General features: G+C 43.5%; 4 non-coding genes across 4 annotated transcripts; all 4 read left to right on the forward strand.

Annotated features, from left to right (window-relative positions):
* Nucleotides 1–1,618: 1,618 nt before the first annotated feature.
* TRNAP-CGG (transfer RNA proline (anticodon CGG)) lies at nucleotides 1,619–1,690 on the forward strand. Its single transcript has one exon. It is a non-coding gene; the product is annotated as a tRNA-Pro (tRNA).
* Nucleotides 1,691–3,348: 1,658 nt separating this feature from the next.
* TRNAP-CGG (transfer RNA proline (anticodon CGG)) lies at nucleotides 3,349–3,420 on the forward strand. Its single transcript has one exon. It is a non-coding gene; the product is annotated as a tRNA-Pro (tRNA).
* A 1,669-nt stretch (nucleotides 3,421–5,089) lies between these two features.
* TRNAP-CGG (transfer RNA proline (anticodon CGG)) lies at nucleotides 5,090–5,161 on the forward strand. The gene has a single exon. It is a non-coding gene; the product is annotated as a tRNA-Pro (tRNA).
* A 1,654-nt stretch (nucleotides 5,162–6,815) lies between these two features.
* On the forward strand, nucleotides 6,816–6,887 carry TRNAP-UGG (transfer RNA proline (anticodon UGG)). The gene has a single exon. It is a non-coding gene; the product is annotated as a tRNA-Pro (tRNA).
* Nucleotides 6,888–24,661: the final 17,774 nt, after the last annotated feature.

Genomic DNA, 24,661 nt, shown 5'->3' on the forward strand with positions numbered 1-24,661 from the left:
TCTTCACAACTTTTGCTGCACAGCATGCTGAGGTATGGACAATCAATGCTATCAATGACATAGCGTAGGGACTACTTCGTTCATCCATAAATTAGCAATCATGATAATATCTTGACACCAATGATGATACCATGATTAAAATCAAAATTCGTGTAAAATAAGCAATTCAAGAAATCGCATCATTGAAAGGGTTTGTGCCTGACTCAATATGGGCAAATTCTTGTCTCATTGTGCTATTCTCTTTCAGTTTACTATTCAAAAGTTATGATTTTTACATGAAGCCTCGTATACAAGTACTCGTATTTATGCGTTATGTGGACACAAAGGTAGCTTGTTGATCTCGGGGTATGGTTCTCGCTTTGAATGCAAGAAATTCCGGAATCCAAGCCCGGTAGTTTTATTTTTCTGGGATGAGTCGGCCATCATAAGGACAATACACGAAGACTCCTGTGACCTGAGTTGTATTCATCTCAATAGATTGTTAGAGTGTGTGGTGAGTCAAGTTATAAATGTCACTAAATATTGGTTCCCATATCATTGTTTTTGTTATAGAAAAGTGATATTGCTTTTCGTGCAAGTCTATAACCATGCATTTTCAACCAACATCTTGTATTAAGAACATTTTCAAAACTTATTTGGGTCAAAAATGTTCATTATCTCTCAGCAAAGTTACATCTCATGAGATAATCGAAGTGTTGATTGAACCTCATTTTCATACATTATTCACTGGTTGAAAACGTGTGGCTCGTTGGTCTAGGGGCATGATTTTCTCTTCGGGTGCGAAAGGTCCCAGGTTCAAATCCCGGACGAGCCCAAGCACCATTTTCTTGGGGATTGGTCAATTTTGAACTGGCCCTGGCTTTTATCTTCACAACTTTTGCTGCACAGCATGCTGAGGTATGGACAATCAATACTATCAATGACATAGCGTAGGGACTCCTTCGTTCATCAATAAATTAGCAATTGCCTTTATATCATGATAATAACTTGACACCAATGATGATATCATGATTAAAATCTAAATTAGTGTAAAATAAGCAATTCAAGAAATCGCGTCATTGAAAGGGTTTGTGCCTGACTCAATCTGGGCAAATTCTTGACTCATTGTGCTATTCTCTTTCAGTTTACTATTCAAAAGTTATGATTTTTACATGAAGCCTCGTATACAAGTACTCGTATTTATGCGTTATGTGGACACAAATGTAGCTTGTTGATCTCGGGGTATGGTTCTCGCTTTGAATGCAAGAAATTCCGGAATCCAAGCCCGGTAGTTTTATTTTTCTGGGATGAGTCGGCCATCATAAGGACAATACACGAAGACTCCTGTGACCTGAGTTGTATTCATCTCAATAGATTGTTAGAGTGTGTGGTGAGTCAAGTTAGAAATGTCATTAAATATTGGTTCCCATATCATTGTTTTTGTTATAGAAAAGTGATATTGCTTTTCGTGCAAGTCTATAACCATGCATTTTCAACCAACATCTTGTATTAAGAACATTTTCAAAACTTATTTGGGTCAAAAATGTTCATTATCTCTCAGCAAAGTTACATCTCATGAGATAATCGAAGTGTTGATTTAACCTCATTTTCATACATTATTCACTGGTTGAAAACGTGTGGCTCGTTGGTCTAGGGGTATGATTTTCGCTTCGGGTGCGAGAGGTCCCGGGTTCAAATCCCGGACGAGCCCAAGCACCATTTTCTTGGGGATTGGTCAATTTTGAACTGGCCCTGGCTTTTATCTTCACAACTTTTGCTGCACAGCATGCTGAGGTATGGGCAAACAATGCTATCAATGACATAGCGTAAGGACTACTTAGTTCATCAATAAATTAGCAATCATGATAATATCTTGACACCAATGATGATACCATGATTAAAATCAAAATTTGTGTAAAATAAGCAATTCAAGAAATCGCGTCATTGAAAGGGTTTGTGCCTGACTCAATCTGGGCAAATTCTTGACTCATTGTGCTATTCTCTTTCAGTTTACTATTCAAAAGTTATGATTATTACATGAAGCCTCGTATACAAGTACTCGTATTTATGCGTTATGTGGACACAAAGGTAGCTTGTTGATCTCGGGGTATGGTTCTCGCTTTGAATGCAAGAAATTCCCGAATCCAAGCTCGGTAGTTTTATTTTTCTGGGATGAGTCGGCCATCATAAGGACAATACACGAAGACTCCTGCGACCTGAGTTGTATTCATCTCAATAGATTGTTAGAGTGTGTGGTGAGTCAAGTTAGAAATGTCATTAAATATTGGTTCCCATATCATTGTTTTTGTTATAGAAAAGTGATATTGCTTTTCGTGCAAGTCTATAACCATGCATTTTCAACCAACATCTTGTATTAAGAACATTTTCAAAACTTATTTGGGTCAAAAATGTTCATTATCTCTCAGCAAAGTTACATCTCATGAGATAATCGAAGTGTTGATTTAACCTCATTTTCATTCATTATTCACTGGTTGAAAACGAGTGGCTCGTGGGTCTAGGGGTATGATTTGCGCTTCGGGTGCGAGAGGTCCTGGGTTCAAATCCCGGACGAGCCCAAGCACCATTTTCTTGGGGATTGGTCAATTTTGAACTGGCCCTGGCTTTTATCTTCACAACTTTTGCTGCACAGCATGCTGAGGTATGGACAATCAATGCTATCAATGACATAGCGTAGGGACTACTTCGTTCATCCATAAATTAGCAATCATGATAATATCTTGACACCAATGATGATACCATGATTAAAATCAAAATTCGTGTAAAATAAGCAATTCAAGAAATCGCATCATTGAAAGGGTTTGTGCCTGACTCAATATGGGCAAATTCTTGTCTCATTGTGCTATTCTCTTTCAGTTTACTATTCAAAAGTTATGATTTTTACATGAAGCCTCGTATACAAGTACTCGTATTTATGCGTTATGTGGACACAAAGGTAGCTTGTTGATCTCGGGGTATGGTTCTCGCTTTGAATGCAAGAAATTCCGGAATCCAAGCCCGGTAGTTTTATTTTTCTGGGATGAGTCGGCCATCATAAGGACAATACACGAAGACTCCTGTGACCTGAGTTGTATTCATCTCAATAGATTGTTAGAGTGTGTGGTGAGTCAAGTTAGAAATGTCATTAAATATTGGTTCCCATATCATTGTTTTTGTTATAGAAAAGTGATATTGCTTTTCGTGCAAGTCTATAACCATGCATTTTCAACCAACATCTTGTATTAAGAACATTTTCAAAACTTATTTGGGTCAAAAATGTTCATTATCTCTCAGCAAAGTTACATCTCATGAGATAATCGAAGTGTTGATTTAACCTCATTTTCATACATTATTCACTGGTTGAAAACGTGTGGCTCGTTGGTCTAGGGGTATGATTTTCGCTTCGGGTGCGAGAGGTCCCGGGTTCAAATCCCGGACGAGCCCAAGCACCATTTTCTTGGGGATTGGTCAATTTTGAACTGGCCCTGGCTTTTATCTTCACAACTTTTGCTGCACAGCATGCTGAGGTATGGGCAAACAATGCTATCAATGACATAGCGTAAGGACTACTTCGTTCATCCATAAATTAGCAATCATGATAATATCTTGACACCAATGATGATACCATGATTAAAATCAAAATTTGTGTAAAATAAGCAATTCAAGAAATCGCGTCATTGAAAGGGTTTGTGCCTGACTCAATCTGGGCAAATTCTTGACTCATTGTGCTATTCTCTTTCAGTTTACTATTCAAAAGTTATGATTATTACATGAAGCCTCGTATACAAGTACTCATATTCATGCGTTATGTGGACACAAAGGTAGCTTGTTGATCTCGGGGTATGGTTCTCGCTTTGAATGCAAGAAATTCCCGAATCCAAGCTCGGTAGTTTTATTTTTCTGGGATGAGTCGGCCATCATAAGGACAATACACGAAGACTCCTGCGACCTGAGTTGTATTCATCTCAATAGATTGTTAGAGTGTGTGGTGAGTCAAGTTATAAATGTCACTAAATATTGGTTCCCATATCATTGTTTTTGTTATAGAAAAGTGATATTGCTTTTCGTGCAAGTCTATAACCATGCATTTTGAACCAACATCTTGTATTAAGAACATTTTTAAAACTTATTTGTGACAAAAATGTTTATTATCTCTCAGCAAAGTTACATCTCATGAGATAATCGAAGTGTTGATTGAACCTCATTTTCATACATTATTCACTGGTTGAAAACGTGTGGCTCGTTGGTCTAGGGGCATGATTTTCTCTTCGGGTGCGAAAGGTCCCAGGTTCAAATCCCGGACGAGCCCAAGCACCATTTTCTTGGGGATTGGTCAATTTTGAACTGGCCCTGGCTTTTATCTTCACAACTTTTGCTGCACAGCATGCTGAGGTATGGACAATCAATACTATCAATGACATAGCGTAGGGACTCCTTCGTTCATCAATAAATTAGCAATTGCCTTTATATCATGATAATAACTTGACACCAATGATGATATCATGATTAAAATCTAAATTAGTGTAAAATAAGCAATTCAAGAAATCGCGTCATTGAAAGGGTTTGTGCCTGACTCAATCTGGGCAAATTCTTGACTCATTGTGCTATTCTCTTTCAGTTTACTATTCAAAAGTTATGATTTTTACATGAAGCCTCGTATACAAGTACTCGTATTTATGCGTTATGTGGACACAAATGTAGCTTGTTGATCTCGGGGTATGGTTCTCGCTTTGAATGCAAGAAATTCCGGAATCCAAGCCCGGTAGTTTTATTTTTCTGGGATGAGTCGGCCATCATAAGGACAATACACGAAGACTCCTGTGACCTGAGTTGTATTCATCTCAATAGATTGTTAGAGTGTGTGGTGAGTCAAGTTAGAAATGTCATTAAATATTGGTTCCCATATCATTGTTTTTGTTATAGAAAAGTGATATTGCTTTTCGTGCAAGTCTATAACCATGCATTTTCAACCAACATCTTGTATTAAGAACATTTTCAAAACTTATTTGGGTCAAAAATGTTCATTATCTCTCAGCAAAGTTACATCTCATGAGATAATCGAAGTGTTGATTTAACCTCATTTTCATACATTATTCACTGGTTGAAAACGTGTGGCCCGTTGGTCTAGGGGTATGATTTTCGCTTCGGGTGCGAGAGGTCCCGGGTTCAAATCCCGGACGAGCCCAAGCACCATTTTCTTGGGGATTGGTCAATTTTGAACTGGCCCTGGCTTTTATCTTCACAACTTTTGCTGCACAGCATGCTGAGGTATGGGCAAACAATGCTATCAATGACATAGCGTAAGGACTACTTCGTTCATCAATAAATTAGCAATCATGATAATATCTTGACACCAATGATGATACCATGATTAAAATCAAAATTTGTGTAAAATAAGCAATTCAAGAAATCGCGTCATTGAAAGGGTTTGTGCCTGACTCAATCTGGGCAAATTCTTGACTCATTGTGCTATTCTCTTTCAGTTTACTATTCAAAAGTTATGATTATTACATGAAGCCTCGTATACAAGTACTCGTATTTATGCGTTATGTGGACACAAAGGTAGCTTGTTGATCTCGGGGTATGGTTCTCGCTTTGAATGCAAGAAATTCCCGAATCCAAGCTCGGTAGTTTTATTTTTCTGGGATGAGTCGGCCATCATAAGGACAATACACGGAGACTCCTGCGACCTGAGTTGTATTCATCTCAATAGATTGTTAGAGTGTGTGGTGAGTCAAGTTATAAATGTCATTAAATATTGGTTCCCATATCATTGTTTTTGTTATAGAAAAGTGATATTGCTTTTCGTGCAAGTCTATAACCATGCATTTTGAACCAACATCTTGTATTAAGAACATTTTTAAAACTTATTTGTGACAAAAATGTTCATTATCTCTCAGCAAAGTTACATTTCATGAGATAATCGAAGTGTTGATTGAACCTCATTTTCATACATTATTCACTGGTTGAAAACGTGTGGCTCGTTGGTCTAGGGGCATGATTTTCTCTTCGGGTGCGAAAGGTCCCAGGTTCAAATCCCGGACGAGCCCAAGCACCATTTTCTTGGGGATTGGTCAATTTTGAACTGGCCCTGGCTTTTATCTTCACAACTTTTGCTGCACAGCATGCTGAGGTATGGACAATCAATACTATCAATGACATAGCGTAGGGACTCCTTCGTTCATCAATAAATTAGCAATTGCCTTTATATCATCATAATAACTTGACACCAATGATGATATCATGATTAAAATCTAAATTAGTGTAAAATAAGCAATTCAAGAAATCGCGTCATTGAAAGGGTTTGTGCCTGACTCAATCTGGGCAAATTCTTGACTCATTGTGCTATTCTCTTTCAGTTTACTATTCAAAAGTTATGATTTTTACATGAAGCCTCGTATACAAGTACTCGTATTTATGCGTTATGTGGACACAAATGTAGCTTGTTGATCTCGGGGTATGGTTCTCGCTTTGAATGCAAGAAATTCCGGAATCCAAGCACGGCAGTTTTATTTTTCTGGGATGAGTCGGCCATCATAAGGACAATACACGAAGACTCCTGTGACCTGAGTTGTATTCATCTCAATAGATTGTTAGAGTGTGTGGTGAATCAAGTTAGAAATGTCATTAAATATTGGTTCCCATATCATTGTTTTTGTCATAGAAAAGTGATATTGCTTTTCGTGCAATTTTCAACCAACATCTTGTATTAAGAACATTTTCAAAACTTATTTGGGTCAAAAATGTTCATTATCTCTCAGCAAAGTTACATCTCATGAGATAATCGAAGTGTTGATTGAACCTCATTTGCATACATTATTCACTGCTTGAAGATGAGTGGCTCGTTGGTCTAGGGGTATGATTCTCGCTTTGGGTGCGAGAGGTCCCGGGTTCAAATCCCGGACGAGCCCAAGCACCATTTTCTTGGGGATTGGTCAATTTTGAACTGGCCCTGGCTTTTATCTTCACAACTTTTGCTGCACAGCATGCTGAGGTATGGGCAATCAATGCTATCAATGACATAGCGTAGGGACTACTTCGTTCATCCATGAATTAGCAATCATGATAATATCTTGACACAAATGATGATACCATGATTAAAATCAAAATTCGTGTAAAATAAGCAATTCAAGAAATCGCATCATTGAAAGGGTTTGTGCCTGACTCAATCTGGGCAAATTCTTGACTCATTGTGCTATTCTCTTTCAGTTTACTATTCAAAAGTTATGATTTTTACATGAAGCCTCGTATACAAGTACTCGTATTTATGCGTTATGTGGACACAAAGGTAGCTTGTTGATCTCGGGGTATGGTTCTCGCTTTGAATGCAAGAAATTCCCGAATCCAAGCCCGGTAGTTTTATTTTTCTGGGATGAGTCGGCCATCATAAGGACAATACACGAAGACTCCTGCGACCTGAGTTGTATTCATCTCAATAGATTGTTAGAGTGTGTGGTGAGTCAAGTTATAAATGTCACTAAATATTGGTTCCCATATCATTGTTTTTGTTATAGAAAAGTGATATTGCTTTTCGTGCAAGTCTATAACCATGCATTTTGAACCAACATCTTGTATTAAGAACATTTTTAAAACTTATTTGTGACAAAAATGTTTATTATCTCTCAGCAAAGTTACATCTCATGAGATAATCGAAGTGTTGATTGAACCTCATTTTCATACATTATTCACTGGTTGAAAACGTGTGGCTCGTTGGTCTAGGGGCATGATTTTCTCTTCGGGTGCGAAAGGTCCCAGGTTCAAATCCCGGACGAGCCCAAGCACCATTTTCTTGGGGATTGGTCAATTTTGAACTGGCCCTGGCTTTTATCTTCACAACTTTTGCTGCACAGCATGCTGAGGTATGGACAATCAATACTATCAATGACATAGCGTAGGGACTCCTTCGTTCATCAATAAATTAGCAATTGCCTTTATATCATGATAATAACTTGACACCAATGATGATATCATGATTAAAATCTAAATTAGTGTAAAATAAGCAATTCAAGAAATCGCGTCATTGAAAGGGTTTGTGCCTGACTCAATCTGGGCAAATTCTTGACTCATTGTGCTATTCTCTTTCAGTTTACTATTCAAAAGTTATGATTTTTACATGAAGCCTCGTATACAAGTACTCGTATTTATGCGTTATGTAGACACAAATGTAGCTTGTTGATCTCGGGGTATGGTTCTCGCTTTGAATGCAAGAAATTCCGGAATCCAAGCCCGGTAGTTTTATTTTTCTGGGATGAGTCGGCCATCATAAGGACAATACACGAAGACTCCTGTGACCTGAGTTGTATTCATCTCAATAGATTGTTAGAGTGTGTGGTGAGTCAAGTTAGAAATGTCATTAAATATTGGTTCCCATATCATTGTTTTTGTTATAGAAAAGTGATATTGCTTTTCGTGCAAGTCTATAACCATGCATTTTCAACCAACATCTTGTATTAAGAACATTTTCAAAACTTATTTGGGTCAAAAATGTTCATTATCTCTCAGCAAAGTTACATCTCATGAGATAATCGAAGTGTTGATTTAACCTCATTTTCATACATTATTCACTGGTTGAAAACGTGTGGCTCGTTGGTCTAGGGCAGGGGTCGGCAACCTGCGGCTCCGGAGCCGCATGCGGCTCTTTTGAACCTTGACCGCGGCTCCGGGGCGGATGCTAGCGAGGGGAGGAGGCGCACTGTGACACCTGCTCTGGCGTTGCCGCTGCTGACAGGTCGCCGCTCCGCTCCACACTGCCCGCCCGGTGACAGGCAATAACGTTGCCGTTGCTTTGTCACATGTTTGGAAGAAGTAAAAACCTTCCTGGGCAGCAAAGAGCTCACCTTTGCTGAGCTGGAACAGCCAGAGTGGCTGGAAAAATTACATTTTATGGTAGACATGACAGCACATCTAAACACGCTAAATACAACCCTTCAGGGGAAAGGAGGCACAGCCCTGCACATGCTGGAGGAGGTTTTGGCATTCGAGCGCAAGTTGGCAGTGTTTGTCAAAGATTTACAGAGAGGTACACTGTCTCACTTTCCCTCTTTGAGAGAGTTCAAACAAAGTCATGATACGATAAATTTGGAATATTTCAAGTCTGCAATCACCACAATGCAAAGTTCGTTTGGGAAACGATTCTGTGAGTTCAGAGAGGAAAAAACGACATTATCCTTCCCTGTCACTCCCCTGGCGATCGATCCATCCCTATTGAATATGACTGCATTTGCAGGTGTAAGTCAACCTGATCTTGAGATGGAACTGGCCGATATAGCCGACAAAGATATATGGGTGTCCAAGTTCAAATGCTTGACCGCTACTCTTGAGGATGTTGCCCGTCAGAAGGCCATTCTGGCTCAGAATCATAAATGGAGTGATATTGAAAACCTTCCCAAACAGGACAAACTTGTATTCGAAACATGGAATGCCATCCCCAACACTTATATAAACATGAAAAAGTATGCATTTGGAGTCCTGTCGATCTTCGGCTCCACATATGTATGTGAGCAGGTCTTCTCCAACATGAACTATATTAAAAACAAACATCGATCACGCCTCACAGATGACAGCTTGCAAGCCTGTGTGAAAATGAAGGTGACGTCTTACAGCCCTGATGTGCAGACACTGTGCACTGAGGTTCAGGAGCAAAAATCCCATTAACCAGGTAATTTAGCTATTAATTTGCAAAAATATATTTTACATTGTTAAGTGAAAAAGTCCTTTTTTTATTCAGATTGACAGCTGACTGCACGATCCTGTATATAGCAATAAGGTAAGAAACAATATATGCAGTGTTATATTTGTTTTAAATGTTGCAATGGTTTTGCGGCTCCCAGTTTATTTTTTCCTTCGGAAACGGGTCCAAGTGGCTCTTTATGTCTTAAAGGTTGCAGACCCCTGGTCTAGGGGTATGATTTTCGCTTCGGGTGCGAGAGGTCCCGGGTTCAAATCCCGGACGAGCCCAAGCACCATTTTCTTGGGGATTGGTCAATTTTGAACTGGCCCTGGCTTTTATCTTCACAACTTTTGCTGCACAGCATGCTGAGGTATGGGCAAACAATGCTATCAATGACATAGCGTAAGGACTACTTCGTTCATCAATAAATTAGCAATCATGATAATATCTTGACACCAATGATGATACCATGATTAAAATCAAAATTTGTGTAAAATAAGCAATTCAAGAAATCGCGTCATTGAAAGGGTTTGTGCCTGACTCAATCTGGGCAAATTCTTGACTCATTGTGCTATTCTCTTTCAGTTTACTATTCAAAAGTTATGATTATTACATGAAGCCTCGTATACAAGTACTCGTATTTATGCGTTATGTGGACACAAAGGTAGCTTGTTGATCTCGGGGTATGGTTCTCGCTTTGAATGCAAGAAATTCCCGAATCCAAGCTCGGTAGTTTTATTTTTCTGGGATGAGTCGGCCATCATAAGGACAATACACGAAGACTCCTGCGACCTGAGTTGTATTCATCTCAATAGATTGTTAGAGTGTGTGGTGAGTCAAGTTATAAATGTCATTAAATATTGGTTCCCATATCATTGTTTTTGTTATAGAAAAGTGATATTGCTTTTCGTGCAAGTCTATAACCATGCATTTTGAACCAACATCTTGTATTAAGAACATTTTTAAAACTTATTTGTGACAAAAATGTTTATTATCTCTCAGCAAAGTTACATCTCATGAGATAATCGAAGTGTTGATTGAACCTCATTTTCATACATTATTCACTGGTTGAAAACGTGTGGCTCGTTGGTCTAGGGGCATGATTTTCTCTTCGGGTGCGAAAGGTCCCAGGTTCAAATCCCGGACGAGCCCAAGCACCATTTTCTTGGGGATTGGTCAATTTTGAACTGGCCCTGGCTTTTATCTTCACAACTTTTGCTGCACAGCATGCTGAGGTATGTGTTGTGTATTAGCCTTCTTCCAAAATTGATATTAATAATGTTTGATGATATTTTTATATATTATCTTTTTACTTGTTTTTATATAATGAATGAAAACACACCAAAGCACAGCAGACTGCAAAACACCAGGTGTCACTAAGTAATGGACTGGAGGAGGGCTAGGATGGCAGAATTTGCAACCTTGCTTCAAGGAAGGAGGGGGCCTGATGAACGGGCATATGTCACCCGTGCAGGCGGCAGAGACAGTGGGAGAGTCAGCCAGACATAATTAAGGCAAAAAGCCAACCATCCTGCATGGTTTTAAGGAATTAAATTATTAAATCCAGGGTGAGTGGTCAAATGAAGTGGGTCAGCAACGCTGTGTGCACAGGGGAGGGAGCTGATTAACAACCCTGCACGGCTGAACGTGAGGGGGCCTTTGACCTGAAATTAAGAATAACACTCCCAGAGCAGAAGGTTGGATGACCACAGTGAGACGAATAAGAGTGTTGTCTCTCTCTCAAGGCTGCAGGCTCAGCTGAACAGCGAGGCTGCGGGGGTCACCAGGAGTTCGCGTTCGCCTAGTTAAGTCAAAAAGCTCAATAATTCTGTATTGCTATTAAAGTAACGTTAAAGTCGGAATTTAACAACAGGATATGCTAAAGTTATCGATATTCACACCCACTCCAATTAAACCAGGCCACAAGTTACGCCTACTGAACCATCACCATCATTAAGTCAATATGAAATGTTATTTCCATACTTTAATATACAACTCGACCCAAAGCATATGACAATCAGAACCTTCCTAAGTCAAAATTGAATCGCACCCAGACAGGAGCGAATAGTCGATATAAGGTTGAAGAGGGAAGGAAATTAAGAGCACGGCGAACTGCAAACGTAAGCAAAAGCCGGGAACGACACCAACCCAGCGACACCAGCCCAGCAACAGCGAGTCGGGCTTCGACAGGCCATAAAAGTAGGAATAATAACTCCCGGGGTCAGGGGACATCAGAAGAAGCAAGCAGACAAAAACCAGAACTGACTCCAAGGTTCAACCGCCCTCACCTACAAGGAGTGACGGAAATTAATGAGGCCTTGAGTTAACGGCGTCAGCTGGACAGCAACAACAACGGCGAGCAGAGACAGAGTGAGGCAAAGACTGCGAGGCTATGAAATGCAACTTCATGTCAGTAAAGCCGACCAACAAGTTAAGTTAAAGACATCACAATACATAATATCGTACATAACATCAATGTTAACGCTATTCACCGTCAACTATATTCCGCTTATATAACCATGCAGACACCAAGGAATACGAATTCCTAGGATCAAGAAACTTACCCCTTAACCTAAGATATCGGAAATAAATTAATAATAATAAGCCTATGCATGAAAAGACAAAAGTAAAACTTATGAAAAGCCAGGATAGCGGGATAAATCACCACCAGGTCGAAATAAAATACATAATAAAAGAGCGATGTTAAACCCAGGGTCGGAGAGAAAGGGAGATCCCGGCCGTCTTTGTATCCCCGCAGCGCGGGATGGGAGTGTGTATGTGCTCGGGGAGGCACCTCCACTTGGGTCAAGCACCACGATGGGAAACGACACACCTTAGGCTACATACAGAATCATAACTGGGAAATGGTAAGGGACAAATGTTAATTTAAAACTTTTTAACCATGTCTTTGTGTGCTGTGAGGATCGGAGGGAGTGTGCCCCTCCCTCCAGGTCGTGCAACACGGACAGAGACGCCTGTGAGACGATTTGTAACGTCTGTGTTTTGGTTCATGAAGAAGGCCAGACAAGAGATAATATTGCACCCAGACAGAGAGACGACTTCGAGGCAATTTGTAACATCTGATTGTTTGCTCATGGATTTTATGGAGGGAGTATGACAACGGAATATGCCGTGGGTGATGCACACAAGGACACACGGACGTACGGACACACACATGAACACACCTACCCACGGACAGATCCTGACACAGTAAATCAAAAGAAAACCCCGCCTTGTGGGCAGGACCCAAAGGGATTTTTCGGCATAAAAGAAAGGACCCTGAGCATTGGAAATCAGTTCGACCAGGAGTGTCAACTCACCAGCCGAGCTCGACCAGTGGGTCGGCTCAGGAGTTGACCGAGCGGGTCGACTCAAGGGCGAGCTGCGACCAACGGGTCGGCTCGACTCTTCAGCTTCTGGGACTCAGCCGAGTTCAGCCGGCTCTCGGGGCTCGACTCAAGCGGCTCCCCGTCTCCTCTGCAGGCGGGCAAGACCCGCTTGACAGCTCAACTCGGCCAACCTCTGCCGAGTCGGAGGTCCCTCTGCTGGCCGCCAGCGTCGCGGTTTGGCGACGAGGTGACGACCCAACACTGCACGCCAGGAGCGAGCTGTGGGCGCCACCTACCGACCGAGCATCCAAACCAAATTCCCCACGGCGACAGAGGAGCGACTAATACGTATGACGCGCACCGCCCCCTCACCACACGACCACCAGGCGTCTGTTTGACATAAAGAACTGACTCCGAACATTGACTATTCAAGACCACTCTTACCACTCAAACACACTCGAACCCATAAGCCATCCGTGGCTGTGAAGAAACACTCGAGACCGAGTGATGGCCATCCGTCGTTTATAAGAGTATTCGTGATATTATCTTTAATATTTAGTGGGCTGTACTCTTAATCGCATAAATTCCCAGCAGATCCATCAATACGAATTGATTCTTGGCACCTCCTTCCGCCGAGCCACGCTCACGTGGGGAGTGGTGGCCCACCAGATCCTTAACAGGTGATCTGGTCCCCAATTAGTAAACTCTGTATAAGATAACGATCTTCGGAAAAGGAGCGCCGTCGCAGGCCTTTACTCCGAGCCATTCTGTTGTCAGATAACCTGCTGATGTATCTGTTGAGATTGGTGCCTTTAAGAATAATAACTGTTTTTGATTGTGTTTTTATCACCGTATAATCTTTCAAGTATCTTTCAGTCATAATCGCCGCACGTACTCGCATCCTCCACAGAATGTTCAACTGTCCCGTGACCCAAGGTGCTAACAACGTGATAAGGGTTGCGGATGATCAATAAGGAGGGCGGTACTGCGTGAACAATATTGAGTAATCATTCATTAACGTTAAGGTTTTTCTTAGCATAGTATTTGCATGTTTTAACGACTCTCTCTCTCACTAACAACCATCGCGTTATGCGGGATCCATGTGCCGTTGTCAAAGTGAAATCAGACAATCGTTGATGATACTGTATTGATGCCGTATTGACGTTCCGGGATTGAGAGTTCGCATACTATATCATAGTTGAGGTTGAATTAGTAATAAATTGATTAATACAGAAGTGGTTGTGTGATTCTTTCCTGAAATTTATGCATAAGATCTGCTTCTGCGTTGAGATCTGAACTTGGTGACCTTAATAAACACACTAACACATACTCAGTAAATGTTAAAGCGATAACGGGGTGAACCGGGGACCTAAAGATAAGCGAGAATGAGACGAACCTAGACAACGATGCCGAGTTAATCTAAAGTTAATCTTGCATACTTACACCACACCTGCATAACTGCATACGATTAATTGCCTTATTCCGATCGATAACCCACCCTCATCACCGAGGCGGGGTCTGGTTATCATAACGACTTGCATTATCATAATTACACCCACTCGCATAATTACTACGATTACCTCTCGAATTGGCATAATTAAATGTGCATAATTACATCAATTAACATATTTCCGGATAATTACACATTTGGCCAAATTTCATTTGATTATTATTATTTTCACTGAATATTCATAACCCACATATACAACATAATAATTTCACCCACGCACGCATACAACACATCAAAATTTTCATACCCAACATATACAACATAATGGGGGCGTCGCCCGGGATCTCTCGCAGACAGTTTGTGCATGAATTCAGGAACGAATCACTGTTGTGTTAATCAAAGTGGTGTGAACTAACGTTGCCTTGTGATTATAAACGGGGGTATACACGCGCTCTGAAGGGAAATACCAGAGTAGCAGAGTATAACAAAGACAGCTGGGCTGAAATTATTTGCTCGAGTTGAACTGACGCATCCTGTGATACAATTGTTTATATGTGCGCTGAAGGGGAATTCTAGAGTAACTCACGCCGCACATGAGATGTTAGAATTAAGATACACTCTTAAGTCTATTAACCACACTACGTAATAGAGATGGCGCAGGATCCACAACGTTCTGAGGTTGACACACCAACGCATAACACTGATACAGAGTGGACCTCTGAGGAGGAGATGGAATCTATGGAAAAACAATATCGGGAATTTGTGTTAAAACGTACTGGACGGACTGCTAGCCAGCAGACGGAGCAGAGAGATATATGGGAGGGGTGCCATACAGAAGATGTTAAAGCCCATAGAAGGAAACTACTTAAGGACGTGATGAAATGTGGCAAAGCCAAACGTGACGTAAAAATTGCAGAAATAGCGAGGGTAGACTCGTATCTCCTCGCACAGACAGACAGAGAAAGATTATGGAATGAGGAAAAATTTGAAAGGGAAAGACAAGAGAAACTGTCCTTAATGGTGCAGGTAGAGCGTCTGCACGCCCTCATGAGAGAGAAAGAATCCGCACTAAATGCACCAGTGAAACACCCAGACGCTGATACACAGAACACATACGGGAGTAACAATTTACCACACTCCGAGCCACGTGGACGTAGCCCAGGGCCAGATCCCACAATGAGTATGGCTACTGTGCAAAGCAATTTTGATGAAGTAACACCCTCGCAAATCGAGGAGAGAGAAGAGGAAATAATAATACAAACGGGAAAACATGAGGCCGACCACACCAACGTTAGAGAGAGACAAATAATTAACCCTAAGTCATCAGGATACACTGTAATGATAGGGCGGAAAAGGGCGGAGCTGGTGCAAGACGGGAAACATGACATAAACAGCACACCAGGCAGACGCACGCTACGCAAGTATGACCGACATGATGCAGATGACAGGGACAGCTCACCAGAGAAACGCACCTCGCACAAACACGACCAACATGACACAGATGACAGACACAGCTCACCAGAGAGACACACCTCACGCAAACATGACAGACACAGCTCACCAGAGAGACACACCTCACGCAAACATGACCGACATGATGCAGATGACAGACACAGCTCACCAGAGAGACGCACCTCACGTAAACATGACAGACACAGCTCACCAGAGAGACACACCTCACGCAAACATGACCGACATGATGCAGATGACAGACACAGCTCACCAGAGAGACGCACCTCACGTAAACATGACAGACAAAGCTCACCAGAGAGACACACCTCACGCAAACATGACCGACATGATGCAGATGACAGACACCGCTCATCAGAGAGACACACCTCACGCAAACATGACCGACATGATGCAGATGACAGACACAGCTCACCAGAGAGACGCACCTCACGTAAACATTATCAACACGACAGGGGTAACAGAGAGAGTTCACCAGAGGGACGCATGACACGTAAATATCACCCACGCAAAATCACCCGCACCACAGATGACAGAGACAGGAATCCCGATAACCATGAAGCACGAGACAAACGTAAATACAACACCTCACCTAGCAGGCACCACACACGTAGTAGGCAGCATGAAGGTCAAGGACAAAAACACTCACCACATAGACACCGCTCAAGGAGATCACGCACACCAACCCACAAACACGAATCACAAGACCCACATAAGGAAAACAAGAGACACAGACACGGGAAACATGACAACAGGGATAGTGGAGACAAGGGTAGCTCAAGTGAGCACTCCTCAGGAACCGACACCACTGATGACGAACAACACACTTTTAACAGTAAGACACTAAAACTAATGGACAAAGCACTCGTGAGAATTCCCTACTTCGATCCACATAACAAGAACAGGGACATACACACTTACATAGCTACGGTAGAACAGGAGGCTAAGATCCGGGGTCTGGGTAAATCAGCAGAAAAGGCATGTTTATTATCAAGGAGCCTACATGAACCCGCCAGACCATGGGTAGCCTCCCTGCCAAATAGGGTGAAGAGTGACTTTAAACAATTGAGCCGAGCAGTAGTTAAGAGATTTGGGGAATACTTCACACTATCCGAAGGATTGAACGCGGCAAAGTTGATGACCCAGCGAGTAGACGAAGACCCACGAGATTATCTCCTACGCCTTAAGAAAGCATATTACGCAGGAGACGGGGACAATGCCCAGGGAGATAAGACAGTTTTAAAAGTGATGTTCTTTCAATCATTGAGACCTGAAATAGTGAGAATAGTAGGAATGATGTTGGACCCCGAGACTGCCTCCCTACGCCAGATTGAAAGCAAGGCCCACACGGCCTGGGTGAACGGACGGAAAACCACTAGCATAGCCAAAACCCACATCGTCACCAGAGATAAAGAATGCCTCGATCTGGAGGGAAGCGAATCTCCAAGGAATAATATTAGCGCCACACGGGGTGGACATGAATTCCCCCAGGAGAGGGCGCCTAACCCAATAGAATCAACACCCGTCTACAACACGCTGAACAACGTTCCACGTGGGGGGAGGGACGAGTCAAGGGGAACCTGGCACCCACAGCCGCCACCACCATGGAATGCAGGAGAGGGCGGAGGCTGGAATTATGGAGGAGGAAGAGCGAGTGACGGGCCATACCTACCCCGCGGAGGCCGACGCCCATTAAACCAGTCACCATATCGTCCCCCACTGCCGCCTCCACTAACAATAGAGCATAGACCACCGTTAGCTAACAGGAATCGATATGCTCACCACATTAGGATGGAAAAAGAGCTCCTAGGGAGTATGAAGACTCCCATGCAAATAGCAAAGGGAAGAATACCAACTATACCCACACAGGAGGAGGACACACCCAGCGCAAAGGTAGCCCAAGTGAACGTAGGGAAGACAAGAAGCCCCGAAGCAATCACCGAAGTGGTACCAGAGGGAAAAGGGTACCATCTGGGGGAATTGATTCCCGTAGGACCAGTCGGACGAGTCCACGTGGAAGTAATACTGCAAGATACCCTGACCAGCCAGGGCCTTTGTGATACTGGAGCAGAAATATCCATGATATCCAGAGAATTATTTGACGAACTCCAGACTGCCCTCCAGAGGAAGAATGAAACACTACAGATGATGCCAAGTAACCTTACCTACTCAGGATGTGAAGGGACCCACATGCGACCATTGGGCAAAGTTATGACGAAGTTGACGTTCAACAAAATCAACATGAACCATCCCCTATATGTCGTACGGAGCCCCGGAAAAGAGTTGATCATTGGGATAGAACTACTGAATCGCCTGAAACCCATTATGAACCTTGAATCCCGACAAATTTGGGCACAGTCAATGCCGGAGCAACAAAGGGACTCAGAAGATGAAGACGTTATGAGAGACTCCACGGGAATCCAAGTGATAACACAAGAGCTCAACGACCTATCAACGACAACCAGGAACGAAGACGAGCTCCCAGCAGGAGTTCGGGTCACTCAGCTAATGACTAACAGACTGAGAGAAGACCGAAAGGAAGCCGACTTAGAGTCAGTATCACCAAATGACCGTCCCCTCATGGAGTATATACCGCCCCCTGGAGGCCAAACCGACGAACTGCAAACTGATGAAGGAGAACACGAGGGCAAGAGCGTATTACCCTCGGATGAAGCCAAGGCAACTCAACCGATAGTAACGCAAAAGGAACTTTCAACCGAGCCGCCCGAAACCACGAAGGCCTTGGACCCAGACCCAGGACAAGGAGTCTCCCTAATAGAAGAACAAATCGAACAACAAATTGAAGCAGCAGACGCCCTCGAGAACGACACTCAACGAAATGAGCTTCGTCAACTGCTCCACAAATACCACTCCCTGTTCTCAGAAGACCCCTATGATTGCGGCAAAACCGACCTACACGTGGTATCTATTCCCACACTGGAAGGAGCGCCAGCGGTATATGTGAAACAATACAAGATTCCACTGGCTGCCTACGAATCAATCCAAGAAACCTTGGAGAACCTACTCAAGAAGAATATAATTCGAGAATGCAACTCAACCTACAACTCACCGATTTGGCCTGTATTGAAACCCACAGGCAAGTGGCGACTCACCATCGACTATAGGCAACTCAACAAAACGGTTCCCCTATCTCGATGGCCAATGGCAGAAATCGACCAGAATATCAACCAAATAAAAGGCGCAAAAATTCTCACCACCATGGATCTATCAAATGGCTTCTGGACCATGCCCGTGAAAGAAGCGGATCAATACAAGTTGGCATTTACATTCAATGGAATACAGTATACTTGGAACCGATGTCCATTTGGATACTCAAATTCACCTGCGGACTTTAACATATTCCTACACAAGGCAATGGACGACGCAAAAGAGCGAGGTACCATCGTCTATGTCGACGATATACTGGTCAAGGACTCCTCCTGGGAAGAACACCTCGAGAGCCTCCAGCATACCCTCGAGCAGTTAAAGGAAGCAGGCGCAGAGATTTCAATACAAAAAGGACAGTGGGCACGCAAGAGGGTGGACTACCTCGGGCTCCAGGTCGGCACTGAGGGACTGTTACCCCAAACCAAAAGACTTGGAGCCCTCCTCGCACTCAAATCGCCCACCACAGTCACGACCCTTCGGAGCTTCTTAGGGATTTGCAACTACCTTCGACAGTTCGTGGACGACTACGCAGGAATCGTTCGACCCTTAGTCAAACTACTGCAAAAAGACGAACCATGGGAGTGGGGACAGGAACAGGAAGCCGCAGAAAAAGAATTAAAACGACAGATCACAGAGGCATCCTGCCTAGCATACCCAGAGAAAGGGAAAGAATACTACCTGGAGACCGCATACTCAGATCATAGTATCAGCTCGGTACTGTACCAGAGACAGGAAGCAGAGAAACGAGTTATTGCCTATGCCAGCAAAGCCCTCCGGGGAGTGGAGATGAAGTTCTCCGAGTGTGAGAAGGCGATATTTGGAAACATCTGGGCCATACAACATTTTCGGAACTTGTTAAACGGAGAGAAGATCATCCTGGAAACGAATCATGAATCCTTGGCATACCTCAACAGTAAGAAGATTCGAGAGGGCCGCGTAACCAGCAGCCGAATAGCCAGCTGGGCACTGACACTCCAAGGCCTACCAATCACAGTGAAATACGCAAAAAACAAGAAAAGTCCAATGGCCCAAGGTCTTGCCGATTTACATGATTGTACCTTTGACAGCGTAGAAGCAGAGGACGTAAAGATACCTCCGGAGGACAACAGGTACTTGCCCTTCAGGAAGGAAACATGTGCCGACCTACCAGTGGTATACATCGATGGATGCTCCAAGATGAAGGAGAACAAGCTTCACGCTGGGTCAGGAGTCATTTGGGAAACTGGCCCACTCACAGGGATTCAAGAGGGATTTCAGCTGGGACCAAAGTCAAACCAGTATGCAGAGTTGGTCGGGGTACACATCGCTGTCCAAATGGCATCCGATAACCAAATACGGACCATGGTGGTGTGCACTGATTCCAACTACGTACAGCACAGCTTCCTGCACCACCTACCCATATGGAAAAAAAACGAGATGAAGAACCATAGGAATAAACCAATTCACCATCGAGAACTATTCGAGGCCATAGATAAGATGGTTCAGAACAAGGATATGAAGATATTTTGGAAGAAAGTCAAAGGGCACTCCAAGATACCTGGTCAAGAGAAAACTGGGAACGACCAAGCAGATGACATAGCAAAAGTGGGAAGCCTGGAAGGCACCCCGTGGAAGCTAGAAGACCAAACCGACAGAGACGGACAACAAGAGTCGACGAACCAAGACATCGCCGTGATAAGACTGGTCACAAGAAGTGGGAAGAACCCGGCAGAAGCTGGAACCAGAGCCCAATTGAACAGTGCCCAGCCTTCCGAAGACCTGATCAGAATGCAACAAGAGGACGAAACACTAAAGACACTCGCCGATCATATCCAAGATCCAGCAGGAAAACCAATCACTACTGACAACTTGAATGACAATAAAGAGCTCGAGATCATGCATAGCCAAATCAAAAGGTTCTCAATGCGAAAAGGGCTACTGGTATACACAAACGAAAAAGACGGTCGACCTAGATGGGTAGTCCCCTCTCAATATCGAGAAATAATGTTACAACACGCCCACAATGAACCGTGCAGCGGCCACCGATGCGAGGTGAATACGGGACAGATGCTGCGACAGGTGGCCTACTGGCCAAAAATGGGGGAAGACATACACAAACATGTGTCCAACTGTCTCGTGTGTTGTAAGTACCAGCCAACGACCTCACAGCATAGGGCACCCCTACAGAGGAGGGGAACAGATTATCCTTGGTCCAACCTACAAATCGATTGGATAGGACCTGTCAACCGATCAACCAAAGGGAACAAGTACATGCTAACTGTGACCTGTGCATTCTCTAAATGGACAGAGTGTTTACCAGCACCCAACAACACCGCGGAAACGACCGCTATCCTACTGATCAACCAAATATTCAGTAGATGGGGTCTACCGTCAACGATCGATTCAGACAAAGGAAGCCACTTCACAGCCGAGGTTATCACAGAAGTGTGGAAGATGTTGGGAGTAAAAAGACAATTACATGTCGCATACCATCCACAATCCTCAGGACAGGTGGAAAGAGCCAACAGGACCATCGTGAGCCTCCTAAAGAAATATGTGTCTACCACGGGCCGCGACTGGGATACGAAACTACCCCTAGTCTTGATGGCCATGCGAGCCACACCCAACCGAGCTACAGGCAGGACACCCTTCGAGATCATGACAGGGAGGCTAATGACCCTCCCAGTACACCTGTTATATGTCCCAGCAGAGGACGAGACCCCAACGGCAATGACGCCAACTGAATACCTGACGGGACTCAATAGTCACCTACAGAGCACATTCGCTATGGTCAGGGACCAGTTGCAAGTAGAGGCTCAGGGGAGCAAAGCATACTATGACCAAAAAGCCAGCCACGCAGAATACCAGCTAGGAGACCAGGTGTGGTACCTCAATTACGAGAAAAGAAAACAGAAGTGCAGGAAATTCCTACCTTCCTGGACAGGACCACACGAGGTGGTTGACAAAATGTCCCCAGTAGTATATCAGCTAAAAATCACAAAGACAGGAAGAGAGCAGCAATACAAGTGGGTGCACATCAACCAAATCAAACCGTACCCTGTGCTGGTGGAGCAAGATGAGGAATAAAGGTGGAAAAGGGGGGGGGAACTAAACTAATGGGCATATCACACTACGATAATGTGTAACATGTTTTCCAGGAAATGGCAGCCCTCCTGCTCACGCTCCTGCTAACGTACCTTGCCAAGCTAGAAGGGAGCCAAGGCCTGATGATGCCACCCAAGAATCACCATAGAAACTATCTTTTTAACGATATCTCCTATAACACGTAGTCAATAGAATAATTTCTCCCTCCCTTATCGTTTTACCTTCCTTTAGAATTTTTTTTTTCCTCTCTTGTCACATATAATCATGTTAAGTTGTGACACGTACGCGCGCGTTGTAAGGAAATAGCAGCAAAACTTGAGGACAATCGATGGTTCATGATGGAAGAAGGGTATACATTTTTTTTAAAAATAACCCGTGGCCATTTGACCACTGGCCATTTTTAAAAGGGCGGAATGTTGTGTATTAGCCTTCTTCCAAAATTGATATTAATAATATTTGATGATATTTTTATATATTATCTTTTTACTTGTTTTTATATAATGAATGAAAACACACCAAAGCACAGCAGACTGCAAAACACCAGGTGTCACTAAGTAATGGACTGGAGGAGGGCTAGGATGGCAGAATTTGCAACCTTGCTTCAAGGAAGGAGGGGGCCTGATGAACGGGCATATGTCACCCGTGCAGGCGGCAGAGACAGTGGGAGAGTCAGCCAGACATAATTAAGGCAAAAAGCCAACCATCCTGCATGGTTTTAAGGAATTAAATTATTAAATCCAGGGTGAGTGGTCAAATGAAGTGGGTCAGCAACGCTGTGTGCACAGGGGAGGGAGCTGATTAACAACCCTGCACGGCTGAACGTGAGGGGGCCTTTGACCTGAAATTAAGAATAACACTCCCAGAGCAGAAAGTTGGATGACCACAGTGAGACGAATAAGAGTGTTGTCTCTCTCTCAAGGCTGCAGGCTCAGCTGAACAGCGAGGCTGCGGGGGTCACCAGGAGTTCGCGTTCGCCTAGTTAAGTCAAAAAGCTCAATAATTCTGTATTGCTATTAAAGTAACGTTAAAGTCGGAATTTAACAACAGGATAGGCTAAAGTTATCGATATTCACACCCACTCCAATTAAACCAGGCCACAAGTTACGCCTACTGAACCATCACCATCATTAAGTCAATATGAAATGTTATTTCCATACTTTAATATACAACTCGACCCAAAGCATATGACAATCAGAACCTTCCTAAGTCAAAATTGAATCGCACCCAGACAGGAGCGAATAGTCGATATAAGGTTGAAGAGGGAAGGAAATTAAGAGCACGGCGAACTGCAAACGTAAGCAAAAGCCGGGAACGACACCAACCCAGCGACACCAGCCCAGCAACAGCGAGTCGGGCTTCGACAGGCCATAAAAGTAGGAATAATAACTCCCGGGGTCAGGGGACATCAGAAGAAGCAAGCAGACAAAAACCAGAACTGACTCCAAGGTTCAACCGCCCTCACCTACAAGGAGTGACGGAAATTAATGAGGCCTTGAGTTAACGGCGTCAGCTGGACAGCAACAACAACGGCGAGCAGAGACAGAGTGAGGCAAAGACTGCGAGGCTATGAAATGCAACTTCATGTCAGTAAAGCCGACCAACAAGTTAAGTTAAAGACATCACAATACATAATATCGTACATAACATCAATGTTAACGCTATTCACCGTCAACTATATTCCGCTTATATAACCATGCAGACACCAAGGAATACGAATTCCTAGGATCAAGAAACTTACCCCTTAACCTAAGATATCGGAAATAAATTAATAATAATAAGCCTATGCATGAAAAGACAAAAGTAAAACTTATGAAAAGCCAGGATAGCGGGATAAATCACCACCAGGTCGAAATAAAATACATAATAAAAGAGCGATGTTAAACCCAGGGTCGGAGAGAAAGGGAGATCCCGGCCGTCTTTGTATCCCCGCAGCGCGGGATGGGAGTGTGTATGTGCTCGGGGAGGCACCTCCACTTGGGTCAAGCACCACGATGGGAAACGACACACCTTAGGCTACATACAGAATCATAACTGGGAAATGGTAAGGGACAAATGTTAATTTAAAACTTTTTAACCATGTCTTTGTGTGCTGTGAGGATCGGAGGGAGTGTGCCCCTCCCTCCAGGTCGTGCAACACGGACAGAGACGCCTGTGAGACGATTTGTAACGTCTGTGTTTTGGTTCATGAAGAAGGCCAGACAAGAGATAATATTGCACCCAGACAGAGAGACGACTTCGAGGCAATTTGTAACATCTGATTGTTTGCTCATGGATTTTATGGAGGGAGTATGACAACGGAATATGCCGTGGGTGATGCACACAAGGACACACGGACGTACGGACACACACATGAACACACCTACCCACGGACAGATCCTGACACAGTAAATCAAAAGAAAACCCCGCCTTGTGGGCAGGACCCAAAGGGATTTTTCGGCATAAAAGAAAGGACCCTGAGCATTGGAAATCAGTTCGACCAGGAGTGTCAACTCACCAGCCGAGCTCGACCAGTGG

Source organism: Lampetra fluviatilis, chromosome 24 (genome assembly GCF_964198595.1).
Source record: "Lampetra fluviatilis chromosome 24, kcLamFluv1.1, whole genome shotgun sequence".
Classification (NCBI taxonomy): Eukaryota; Metazoa; Chordata; class Hyperoartia; order Petromyzontiformes; family Petromyzontidae; genus Lampetra; species Lampetra fluviatilis.